The sequence below is a fragment of the Natrix helvetica genome (assembly GCF_964273705.1).
Source record: "Natrix helvetica genome assembly, chromosome: 1".
Taxonomy (NCBI): domain Eukaryota; kingdom Metazoa; phylum Chordata; class Lepidosauria; order Squamata; family Natricidae; genus Natrix; species Natrix helvetica.
The window spans coordinates 317,357,930-317,371,270 of NC_138548.1; the positions used below are offsets into that span (position 1 = coordinate 317,357,930).

A 13,341-nucleotide genomic window follows, 5' to 3' on the forward strand; every position below is an offset into this window, starting at 1 on the left:
AGAACAAAGGAGAGAGAAACAGCATGTTTAAATGTAACAAAGTGGTTCTTGAAAGTGGTTCTCTATACTTTTTGTTTCTAAAATGGATGGCTGAGAAACATATCTAGTGGAGATCTTATAATTTCTTTGTCAGGTGAAGGAAACTACACTATTGTTTTGCTACCCTCTGGAATGTATTCATAGCTTGATTTGATGTCCAAGAAAATAAATGGTTCCTGATTGCTTCCCACCCACTGTGTATTTGTTTACAACTGTGCAGTTTTGCATGTTCACAGCTCTCAATGGGGATGCAATTAATAACACTTCCTCTAATAGTCTCCTTTATAAAGAGGGCACTATAATTACTTGTAGCTTACTTGATCTTATGCAGGTGGAATATAGTTATAGGTGGTTGCTGCAGGCAACCCAAATGACTTCCCCTGAGGACATACTTCTGTTGCAGAGTGGCTGCATTTTCCAAGTGCTTAAATCACAGTGGTATAGTCCATCTGGTTTCTTGTGCTTGAGAGTGAGCAATGTGTCCCATAAGAGTGGGCTGTTAATCTCTGATGCAGCATATCCTGCTTTGTTGAATCAGATTTTCTAGTCCTATTGTTTGGAAACACTTAATTCTTCCAATTACTGTATATCTACTGTAATTACATATAACTTCATTTCATTAATCTGTGGTTCAGAGTTAACCAATCTAAGATCCATGTTTTCATTTTTGGGCTTGCCTACCTTGTATTTTAAATCATTTTTTTCAATCATTCAAGGAGCCTTAGGAAGGAAGGAAGGAAGGATTATTTGACAATAGCATTCTCTGATAGGACCATCAATCTTCTGACATAAATAATAAGATTAAGACTTGGACCCATTCAATTCTGCCCAAGCACATGTTCAAGAGAGTGGTTGCCAACCAATGTCCCTATTGGTGGAAGTGATGATGGATGGATGGATGGGGAAAGGACAGCAGAAGATCCACTAATCACTGTACTGAAACTATTCCACATTAAATTGTGGGATAATGAAGTGAGGTTGTTAGATACTCCCCCCTCTAGTTGTTGCAAGGACAATAGTAGTTTCCAGCCAGGTCCTCTCTTTTCAGGCGGGAACAGAGAGAGACCTGATTGGCTGAAGCGCTGGCCAGCTCCCCTTTAAAACGGGAGCTGCCAGACCTCTCATTCAGTGGATGCCTGTACTTGACCAAATAAAGAGCTGTTGTTATCTTAGCCTTTTGTGCTTTTCATTACCCAATCTAACAGAGGTTATGGGGCATCATCACTGTAATTTCTTCCTGGCTCAAGAACAAGAGGAAAGCATTTCTGTGGGGCCATGGAGGAGAGCTCTGGGTCCCAGCCCGGGCTGTTCAATTTGTACAACATATATAGGTGCATCAACTATGTGCATCAACAAGTAGACAATGTTTTTGGGAAGTAATCCATATCCTCTACAACAACTCACTAAACTTTTATCCAAATAATGTCCCTGAAACTCTGTTAATCTATTTCTCAGTTTATACATAGATTTATATAAAGTCGTTGCTAATTTGTCCTATTGATTTAAATGACTGCACCATAAGTATGTTATTTAAGGGACTTCCTTGTTACATCTACCCATTCCATGAGGTCCAGCAGAAAAGGTATGTTCCCGGTCTCACCTGCAAAGGACTTCCACCTGGCAGGACCCAGGAAATCAGTGGTGAAATTCATTTTTTTTTTACTATCGGTTCTGTGGGCGTGGCTTGGGGAAGGGAACTTCAAAATCTCCATACTCATCCCACTCCAGGGGAAAGGATATTGCAAAATCCTCATTCCCTCCCCACTCACACCCCATTCTGGGGCCAGCCAGAAGTGGTATTTGCCGGGTCTCCAAACTACTCAAAATTTTCCCTACCAGTTCTCCAGAACCTGCTGAATTTCACCCCTGCAGGAGATGTTTCATTTCTGCTGTAGTTCTGGAGCATTCTTCCCCCTGAAGTGAGCCTTCCAGAGATGGAGTAAGATGGAGGTTAGCTCCATCTCTGTCAGCATTCCAGAAAGCCTTGAAAACACGATTCTTCCATCCACCCTGGGGCTCCCATGGTGAGCCTGCAAAGTGGTTGATTAGGCGTTCGCCATCTTGGGCTTTTATGTTTTATTCCTTTTTGTTTTTATTTATTTATGTTGATATTTATGTCTGATATTGCTAAATTGTGGTTAACCAAAGACAAACCTCCTTAAGGCCATCTCAGACGTGTAGAATGAAATGTATTCACAATATAATGATAAATTCATATAATGATAAACCATTATTTTTATTGGCTACATTCACATAGCATGGTAGGACAGAATCGTTCCGAGCCCTAACACAATGCAACACAGGTATTCCTATTGGGTATATTCTGCTAAGCATGTCAGAGAATCTCCTTTTGTCATTTTTCTAAAAAAAATGGAGTCCCTAATGTGTCCACCTTGACCCAACCAGGAACTGGAAATGAAGAATAAACCCAGGCCTTCTGACTTGGAATTGTCAGTTATCCATAAAATCAGAGTTCATACATTACAGCAAGAAAACCCTAGAAATTTATTTGCTGATTGCTTTAGCTGCGGTTGCTCCCAGATTGGTGCTCATTATTTTTTGTTAGATTTTTATCCCATCTTTCATTCAGGAACAAAAGGTTGGGTACACCGTGTTTTAGCCTTCCACTCTTCACTAAAATAACAGACCAAAAATCACTGAATAAGGTTCTGTAATGAAGCTCAGATTAAAAGCAGGCTCTCTTCATTCCTAATTCAAAAACCTTATTGGTTCAGCACAGTGACACTCGTTAACAGAAGTAGTTAAGGAGGTATAATCAGTATCACTTATTAAATTCCAGTTATTGGGTGTCTGCATTTATTTAGATTTGGTTAGATTTAGTTCTTAAGGTGTGTGTGTGCACGCACACGCGCGCACACACAAAACTTTTCAGGGTAACAATTGTAAATAAAAATGCAGTAACTCTTATTGAAAACAAACAAAATTCTCATGACTGCTGTGGGTAGATAAGAAAGGAATCAAACACACAAACTTTCTATATTCGTGATGACGAACCTATGACACGCGGAGCCTTCTCTGCAGGCACACCACGCATGTGTGAACACCTCCCACCGGCCAGCTGATTTTCAGGTCTCTGCTGTGCCTGTGGGAAATGCATGCGTGGGGGCAGGGGGTGCACACACATGCACGGTGGGCAGGGAAGTGCAGGGGGGCAGCAGTCCCCCCCCTGCACCCAATGTTTGGTTTCAGGAGGCTTCAAGGAGGCTTGCTAGCCCCAAAATGGGGCGGTGTGTGTGTGTCGCACGCGTGCAGGGGGGAGCGCAGGGGGGTTGTGCGCATGTGGGGTGCATTGCATTATGGATGTGGGCATGTGCATGTGCTGTCATATGCACGGGCACGATTTTGGCACACAAGGGCAGAAAGGTTAGCCATCACAGCTCTAAGGTCACCCACCTTCTTCGTTTTCTCTCCAAAGAATCTTCCCACAATTTCATTTTAACTGGATCTTCCAATAAATGTGAGAGCAAAGTAAAGAGTCATAAATAGAGGTTCTAATTATCTATTTATACAGGCATTTATCTGTACTATGCCTTGTAACTGGTTGGATTCTGGAAATATGAAATAATAGTTCAATACAATACAATACAATAGCAGAGTTGGAAGGGACCTTGGAGGTCTTCTAGTCCAACCTCCTACATAGGCAGGAAACCCTATACCAGTGATGGCGAACCTTTTTTGGCTCGCGTGCCACAAGTGGGGGGAGCGCAGGGGGGTTGAGTGCGGGCGTGCCGCACCCATAATGCAACGCGCGACCCCCCCAGTGCGCATGCGCGCACAACGCACGACCCCCCCTCCATATTTACAATTTTTTTGCCCTCCCCAGGCTCCAGGGGCTTTATAGGAGCCTGGGGAGGACGAAAAGAGCCTCCCCCGACCCCCCGGAGGCTTCAGGGACTGTCCGGAGGCTTCCCTGAAGCCTTCGGAGCACTTAAAACCACCCTCCGAGCAAACCGGAAGTGACTTCCAGGTGGCTCGGAGGGTCGTTTTAAGCGCTCCGAAGACATCAGGGAAGCCTCGGCGGGTCCCTGAAGCCTTCGGAGTGCTTAAAACCACCCTCCGAGCACTTCCGGTTTGCTCGGAGCGTGGTTTTAAGCATTCCGAAGGCTTCAGGGACGGTCCCTGAAGCCTCCGGGGGGGCGGGGGATGCTCTTTTTGCCCTCCCCAGGCTCCTATAAAGCCTCTGGAGCCTGGGGAAGCCGAAAAATAGCTTTTAAAAAGGTGAACTCAGCTGACAGGGCAGCGCCTCGCGTGCCCTGACAAATGGCTCCGCGTGCCACTTGTGGCACACGTGCCATAGGTTCGCCATCACGGCCCTATACCGTTTCAGACAAATGGCTATCCAACATCTTCTTAAAGACTTCCAGTGTTGTGGCATTCATAACTTCTGGAGGCAAGCTGTTCCACTGATTAATTGTTCTAACTGTCAGAAAGTTTCTCCTCAGTTCTAAGTTGCTTCTCTCCTTGATTAGTTTCCACCCATTGCTTCTTTTTCTACCCTCAGGTGCCTTGGAGAATAGTTTGACTCCCTCTTCTTTGTGGCAACCCCTGAGATATTGGAACAATGCTATCATGTCTCCCCTAGTCCTTCTTTCTATTACTTACATGTTTTAAGGCAGAAATATTGATGTCCTGTATAGGATGATTTGAATGAACTGTTCAGAATAACATACATAATGACTTCAGTTCTTTCCTCTTATTTTATATCTAACAGGAAATTATATGGATTAGAAAAATGTTTTGTTTTACTGTGTTTTTCATATAATGGATTTGGAAGCCATAGCCTGTGCTGTGATTGATCAATTACTGAGGCTGCAGAAGTACTTTACCTTTGATGAATAGTTTCCTTGGGCTTCAGTATTTTGGGCCACAAGATTTCCTCCCCCCCTTTTTTTTTCAACGGATGTTCCTGGCAATTACTGCAGGCTTCAGATATAGGCAATTAATCATGGCAAAGTTGGCTATTCTGGCTGTCAAAATTAAATCACTTGTTTGAAAATTTATAATGATGTAGCAATTAAGACAATTAATGATTAAATAAATTTTCTGAAGTTTTATGAGAAAGCAAAGCTGGGCTTTCTTGCTACCAGCAATTATACTTAGTTCTCCAAAGTGATTTTGCAGGCGTGGGGTACTGGTTTATCGATTGCCGGTAATGTTACAAGCAGTAAAAAAACTTTGGGACAGGGAAAATGACTTTTTAAAATGGATGGATTGAAAACTTTAAAAATGGATTGATTTGAAATTGAGGTGACAGTGAGACCCATTTCACACATACATTACAAGATAAATACACACTTGGACTATAAAGTCCAAGAAAGCCTATAATATAAAATAAGGAATGCATATGACACCAAGCCTTATGAACTCAGCTTACATTTTATTTATTTATCAGTTTATCATATTTATCAGTTTATCATATTTACTTATCATATTTAAGAACTGCCCACCTCCTTCATAGTGGGACTCTGTATGGCAGTGATGGCTAAGCTTTTCTGAACTGAGTGCTCAAAGCACACAGGCGCAAATGCACGCACGCACCCCCCAAATGCAATGCGTGTGCAGCTCCAGTGCATGTGCCATGCCCCCATGCATGCACACATGGCCCCCTGTGTGCTTCCCCTCATGCACCCACACACGCCTCACTCCCTGCGCATGCGCAGCAGAGGAGAGGTGGGAGGTGCACACACATGCGCGGTAGAGCTGAAGTGGGACGACGGTTCGCGTGCCCACAGAGAGGGTGTTCCATGCCACCTCTGGCATACGTGCCATAGGTTCACCATCACAATTGTATAGTATACAATAAAATATTAAAAGTACAAATATAAAATTTGAAAGAGCAAGGTATGTTAAAAATTAATAAAAAGATGGGGAGAGGGCTTTCAGTCACTCATCAGACCCACAGCTTTGTGCTCCTTTGTGTGCTCCAAGCAAGGTTGCGGTGCCATAGTTTTATGCCTTTTTGGAAGGCTAGGAGAGTGAGGCCTTGTCTCACCTCCAGAGAGAGATTGCAGGGGCAACAACAGCAGAGAAGGCCCTCTTCCTGGACCCCCACCAGTCAGAATTCTTTGATTGAGGGCATCTGCAACATACATTTCCTGCCTGACCAGGTGAGATGGGCTGATGTAATGGGACAAGGACTATTCTGTAAATAACCTAACTCATGCCATGTAGGGCTTTAAATGTCATAACCGATGCCTTGGATTGGACCCAGAAGCAGGACAACACCCAATGCAGAAGTGCTCAGCAGAAGTGTTATATATATTCTTCTTTTTCTTCTTGTTGTGCCATATCCATCATCGGGCATTGGCGATCATGTTGGCAATCCTATTTTTGTCAACAGCCGCATGAAAAAGTGCTGCTGAGTTTTGTCCAAACCAGTCTCTTAGATTTTGAAGACATTATGTTCTTCCTCTGCCTGGACCTCGTTTGCCTTCAATCTTTCCCTGGAGGACTAAGTGAAAGATGCCATATTTTTCTCGGTATCGCATCACATGTCCAAAATATTCTTTGCTTTTTAATGGTTTTTGCTTTTTAATGGCTTTGATGATTTCCCTTTGCTTTCCCAGGCGGCTTATCACCTCCTCATTTGTGATTTTGTTAACCCAGCTTATATGTAACAGCCATCTGCATCATTCTGTGGGCATCCAAAATTGCTCATGCAGCTGCATTTTGTAGTTTCTGGGTATTATTCCAGAGTAGCCTCATGTAGAATACAAAATAGAACTTTTGCTCCAGTTCTTAGCCGTGCCCCAATACTGAGGCTGACTTAACTGCTTAGATGCACCAAGTACCTGTAAAAGGGGGGGGGAAAACATTTTAAAGAAGGTAAACAAAAGAATGTAGGCAAAAAAGTAAAAAAAACCAGGCCAGAATATTAAGAGGGTAAAATACAAATACAGTAGTAGAAAAAAGTTTCAAACCAACTCTCCAATATATCTCGGCGTTATCTAATCAATATTTCAACCTACTTATATTGGCTGTAATAATTCTAATGATTTGCTTCATGGTATGATAAAAGTTTCGAGTCAATCAGACAAACTCAATTCCTAGTTAAAACAGACAGCTCCAAGTACTTTATTTGGTAACAGTATATTTGGCACTGCTTTCTTCTCGGATTTTGCCAATAGTCTTTGTATTTCCTCAATTGGAGAATTAGATCAGATACAAAGCATTGAAATCAATCGATCAGTCAATAAACATGTAAGCAAGCAAGCAAACAAGAAATAACCAGGTCCAGAGGTGGGTTCCTACTGGTTTGGACCGGTTCGGCCAAACCGATAGTGGTATGCCAGTCTGGGTCGCAGAACCAGTCTGGCTACTCTCCCAAACCGGTTCCCCTGTTGCCACCACCGCCATCTTTTTTGGGAGTTCTGCGCATGCGGAACTTCTTTAAGAAGATGTTGGATAGCCATTTGCCTGAAACGGTATAGGGATTCCTGCCTAGGCAGAGGGTTGGACTAGAAGGCCTCCAAGGTCCCTTCCAACTCTACTATTGTATTGTATTATTGTATTGTATTGTAATTTCCATTGAACTTGCCATGCATGCACAGCATGCATCCAGCGCACATGAAGCATACATACAAGTGAACCAGCAGTAACACTAGCTACAACCCACTCCTGACCATGTCCAATATTGAGGAGTCCTCAGTTCCCTTTGAGCCTGGTTATTTTGCTGTAGATGCTTCATTACCTAAAGTAGTTAACTTCATCATTGCTAGTCCCCTAGCACTGATAATGTTACCTAGTTTAGGTAATGAAACGTCTGCAAGAAAACAACCAAAGCTCAGAAAGCACCAAGGACCCCTCATTTCAACCCTGAGCTACAAATATTGTCCTTTATAGGTCCAATACAAGTTACGTTTTTTGAGCTAAACAACGATTCATGGTATATGAATTATTATATGATAAAGACTAATAAACAAAATTAAAGTTAACTAGCCCTGTTGATAAAATGAGACTAAGGTCAGTGACCAGAGGAGCAAATGGGTTGAAAACAGCATTGAAATCATGTGAATTACCTTCATCCAGGACATTTCCCCCCAAATTAATGTGCTTTTAATGTGACAACTGAAATTAAATCATCTTCAGCATTGTCTGCAAAAATACATGCATAAAGTCAACTGAGATTCCAACTGAAATCTCAACTATCTCAATCAATTCCAAATGGAAAACACAATATTTCTGGAAAAGCAACAACAACAGTGAAGCTAAAATGCAGCTGTGCAGTTTCTGAATATGTATTAGCTCCTCTCATAATCTGTCACTGGAGATGATCCTGGATTCTCACATGACTTTTTTTTCTGTCTTGTTCTTCCATTCATTCAATATTCCAACAGTGCCAGGAAAAATAGAATAAAACCAAATTGTCAAAATATTTGAATTAAAAATGCACTCATAAATACTATTGTTTAAAAAACATAATGAACAACTGAATAGTTTTCCATCTGCATCGAAAAGAATTTAAGGCCAGTTTTAGTGATTTCAAGAGGTGTTCTATAGTCTTAGTCTATTCCTAGGATTATCTTCCTACCTTCTAAATATGAAAATTAAAGTGCTCAATCAGGAGGCAAGACAATAGTATCCTTTGATGGCTTTCAGAGATCCAGCTCTTAAGCTCTTTAGATGCAAAGGGATGCTTCAACGTTGGCTGGGTTAAGTCAGGGCATGCTTTCCTCATACTATTTACATATCTCCCAATAATTCCCATTCAGTTTTTCCATTCTGATTGGGAATATCAAAAAAAAAATTCCATTTTTGCATTCTTAGGAAACTTCTTGTGTTACTAAGAAAATGATCAGGCGAAAGCAACCAGAACCACCCATGAAGAGTCTCAACAGTAGTTTTATTGCTACTCAAACTATGGTTCAAGATTCTCACCAGACTGACTGAACTGAACTGAATATTTTATTTGGCCAAGTGTGATTAGACACACGAAGGATTTGTCTCTGGTTCAGAGCCTCAGTGTAACATGCAAAGCAACAGAAGATAATAAGAAGGATAAATAGTAATACTACAGGCACAACACTTGGGTTGCTATACATAGACATAAGATGGCACTGAGAGAATTAGGTGCTCAGCAGAGAGATGTCATGAGGGAAAATACTTTATGTTTAGTGCATTCCCTTGGGAACAGCAAGGTAAGACTACAAGGATTCTGACAGAGATCTGACCTGTGCTGCTTACTGTAGTGCAAAGACTTTTAACCAGTGGTGAAATTCATTTTTTTTTTACTACCGGTTCTGTGGGCGTGGCTTGGTGGGCATGGCAGGGGAAGGATGTTGCAAAATCTCCATTCCCACCCCCTCTGGGGCCAGCCAGAGGTGATATTTGCTGGTTCTCCAAACTACTCAAAATTTCCTCTACCAGTTCTCCAGAACCTGTCAAAACCTGCTGAATTTCACCCTGCTCTAAAAATAGGCCCCTCTTAACCCTTCCCTTCAGACTAACTGGAGATTCTACCACAAAGATATCCCAAATCCATAGAAGGCTCTATAGCTGCATTTAGAATTTGTATTTACAATCATTACATATCAGGTCTGAAAATACTGTGAAAGGACAAGATAGGAAACAGGGAAATTAAGTGACCTACCAATAGTTGTAGATTTTGTATACAATGTACCGGTAAGTAAAAAAAACAAGTAGCAACTACAAACCAGATACTTTTCAAGTTAAGCAACCACTTGTGCAAGCAAATAGGTTAACATCATGAGTTGCTTGAAAATAGTGAAAAGTGAGGATGAAAGCAAACTAGATATCATGTCCAAAAAAAAAGAAAAAGAAAGAAACCAACCTTGGAGGAATCCCTCCGGACAAATGATTTTTTTTCTTCTGCTTATATGTCAGTTCTCAGTTCTGTTCCTATTAATAACTAATATGTGACATGATGTTTCAACAGATTTATCAATTGCAAGAGTTAATGATGTATCTCCCTACAGCACAGACTGGAAAGGAAGGTCAAATCAGGGTCAATAGCTGTTTTGTTTTGTTTTTGTTTTAATGAAACCAAGAACTTTTGTAATCTCCACATCTGCTGCAGCTGCCATAACTGAGGAACCACTGAGATTTTTCAAGCTCCATCTATTCACAAAGCATCCCTTTTGAGCCAGCTTTTCAATTAGCAGCTCCCACTCTTCCTCGGAACAAGAGCATGCTTTTCTTTTTCCCCTCTCTTGTGCAATAAAAACTCCAGACATTTCCATACTTCACTAGGACGCAAAGGAAGAGTTGGAAAAATACTAAATGTTTTTTAAGCGATTCCACATGACACTCCAGAGTATGCGGGAGCTTAAAAATATGTTTCCAGTTCCCCCCAGTGTATAGTTATTCTCATAGACAAAGTAACTTCTAGCTATCTTCCCACAAAGATTAAACTGGCAGCAAACAAGAAATTTTCCCGCCAAGAGCCATAACATGGGCCAGAACAAAGGAACACCCAGCTGCCTGATTCAACTCTACTCCAAGCAGTTCTGCTCCAGGGAAATGAGAGGAATTTCATGAACCCATGGATTCTTCCGTAGGCTACTTATCCAGCACAATAGAAACGCACAGCTACTTTTTACCCTGCACATACTCCATGATGCTTGATTTTGATAAGGGGTTGTAGAAATCTTGAGGGGTGATGTAAATTAGAGAACTATGCAGAACCTGCTGAATTGACTCAGATTTTATCATTAAAAGCACTTAGCTTGCATTGTCCCTCTTCCTCTTGCTTGCTTGTTCTAATCTACTTTTGGTATGGACCGAAAAGAGCTAATGTTTTCTGGATTATGCAGTTATTTCTTTACACATCACCATTCTCTTTGTTCTTTTAGCCTCTCTCTAATATAAACATACAGTATACACTGAGTTAAGGCACTAAGTAACATGAATGAAAAAAATAAGGCATGTTTATACACTGGGCATATTTTGTCAGTAAGATTGATGTTCTGTATTACGGTACGTACTTCTACTGGTTTGATGGGGCACAGAACCTATAGTAGCTAGAACAAAAGATTAAAGTAAGTGGAGATGATTGTATCAAACTGTACTTTCTTTCACTTTCATCTCTTGAAAGAATGTAATTGCACAAATTTTGTAATTACAAACCATCTAACTAAGCTGAGGTTGCTATTAATAGTGATCCAGAAGGATAGGATGATATACACTGGAAGAAGAGCAGTGGTGGGTTACGACCGGTATGCCCCGGTATGGGCATACTGGTGCCTGCCAGGAGCACCAAGTACCCTTCTGGTATGGTGCTCCAGACGGCCCGCCCACCTGCCCGCAAGTTTTCGGGGTCTCCACTCAGGCATACGGAGCGCATGGTGCCTGTGTGACATTCTGCTGAGAAGCTGGAGCGTTGCGGAGGCATCGCGGAGCATTGCAGGCGGTAAGTCCGCATGCGTGCAGTGCGCCTGTGCACTATGCACATTCATGTGGTGGGCGCCCGGCCCCGTTGCACCGTACCGATCCGGAACCCACCACTGAAGAAGAGGTATATGCCACCAACACTGACAGGGCAAGGCACTAGAATATATTGATGGGAACAAACCCAACTCCTTACTAGCCCTAATGATGTCACCTAGTTTGGGTAATGAAACGTCTTCAAAAAAACAGCCAGGCTCAGACAGTAACAAAGACCCCTCAAAATAAGTATTGTTGGAAGTTGTTTCCTTGGGAGGGAGTTTCCTCTCATACTGTTCTTGACATTCTGCCAGGAAGATCTGGAGAGCATCACTCTGGAGGCCCCAGATGAACATCAGCCTAGCAGGAGTTTAGCAAACAAGGACCTGAAGCTGACCAAGCCAGGGAACATAAAAGGCAGCTGGAGGCATGAGCTGAGCAGGCCACAGATCCAGGACCTTCTCCCAGCCCTAGAGTGTGTCATCTTGAGCACTGAGCACCACAAATATGTTGTGTGAAGCTTCTTGCCTGCAAAGAGCACTCCCACTCTTGAATGCCTGCACTCCGGGCAAGCTCTATTTATGAATGATTGCCGTGCAACAGCCCTGAGCAATAAATAGCAGGTGCTAGATGATTAGAAAGAAGAAGGTAGTCCAGCAGTCCCAGAATTTAAATATTACTAAACTAGTTGTTTGGGTTGGATTATAAAATGGGTTACAATCACCATGTGGTTAGATTTTTTCAACTAGGGGAACAGGACTTGGAATAATAAATATTTAGGATAAATGCTTGTCCCAAATGTTTGGAATAAGCACAGAAAAAGAATTTGTCCAGATTTATCACCACTTGCCTTTTTATTATTTATTTTTATTATGAAGAGAAAAGCAAAAAGAAATTTATTCAATGGCAAAACAACAAATCATAACCAAGGTTTCCTAATTAATAAGAGAAAAGTAAAATCCTCTGAGACTTTAAAAGAACTGTCAGAACAAAGAGATGTGGCTGAATTTGATGTGACAATTTGAAAAGCTCATTGTACAAAATTTGATGCATTTACTGGCCTTATTTCTAAAATGCTGGTGAAACCCTAAACAAATGATCAAAAAGATGATCAAAAAGATGCAGAATTTAGATATAATAATAGGAATGCAAGGGGGAAAGAATATTAAATTCACACCACATATTGTACTTAAAGAAAAATGGTAAAAGATGTTTTACTATTGGCATATTACTCTAAAATAGAAAAAGAAGTATTTTTAAAAAATTGTTGAAAATGCAGTGATCAAGTTGGATTATTTTTCCATACTTGATGGTAGAACTCAACAATTTTGAAAAATTATTCATTCTAGAATGAAGCAAATTTTGAATTGCCTTTTCAACTTGCTATTTTTTGTTATTGTTAAATATTTTTGTGTTACACTTTTCTTCAAAAATATTAAACTAGCTCTGTGTTTGCTAATTGCTGCAAGAACACTTTACACTGCCCATGGAAAAGTACTCTTACTCAGTAGTGAACTTCAAAATCTTTTACTATCTTTTACTTTTTGTGGGCGTGGCTTGGTGGACGTGGCAGGGGAAGGATATTGCAAAATCTCCATTCCCCCCCCCCACTCTGGGGCCAGCCAGAGGTGGTATTTTCCGGTTCTCCAAACTACTCAAAATTTCCTCTACCGGTTCTCCAGAACCTGTCAGAACCTGCTGAATTTCACCCCTGCTCTTACTCCTTAACCCTGAAAAAAAAATCCTAATTAAGCTCTGGGTGTATTTCTCAATGTCTAAAATAGCCTGATATTTTAAAAGAAAATATGACTCAGATTTTAACTCAACTTGGAAACCAGTTTTGGACTTTTAACTCTAACTTTTCATGAGAGGGGAAGCTATATAAATTTGATTAATAAA

At 41.3% G+C, this 13,341-nt stretch overlaps 1 protein-coding gene across 4 annotated transcripts in view; it reads left to right on the forward strand.

The window, feature by feature from the left end:
- Window positions 1-13,341, forward strand: part of FGD5 (FYVE, RhoGEF and PH domain containing 5) — a 169,129-nt gene that overhangs the window by 98,036 nt on the left and 57,752 nt on the right. The window lies entirely within an intron of this gene.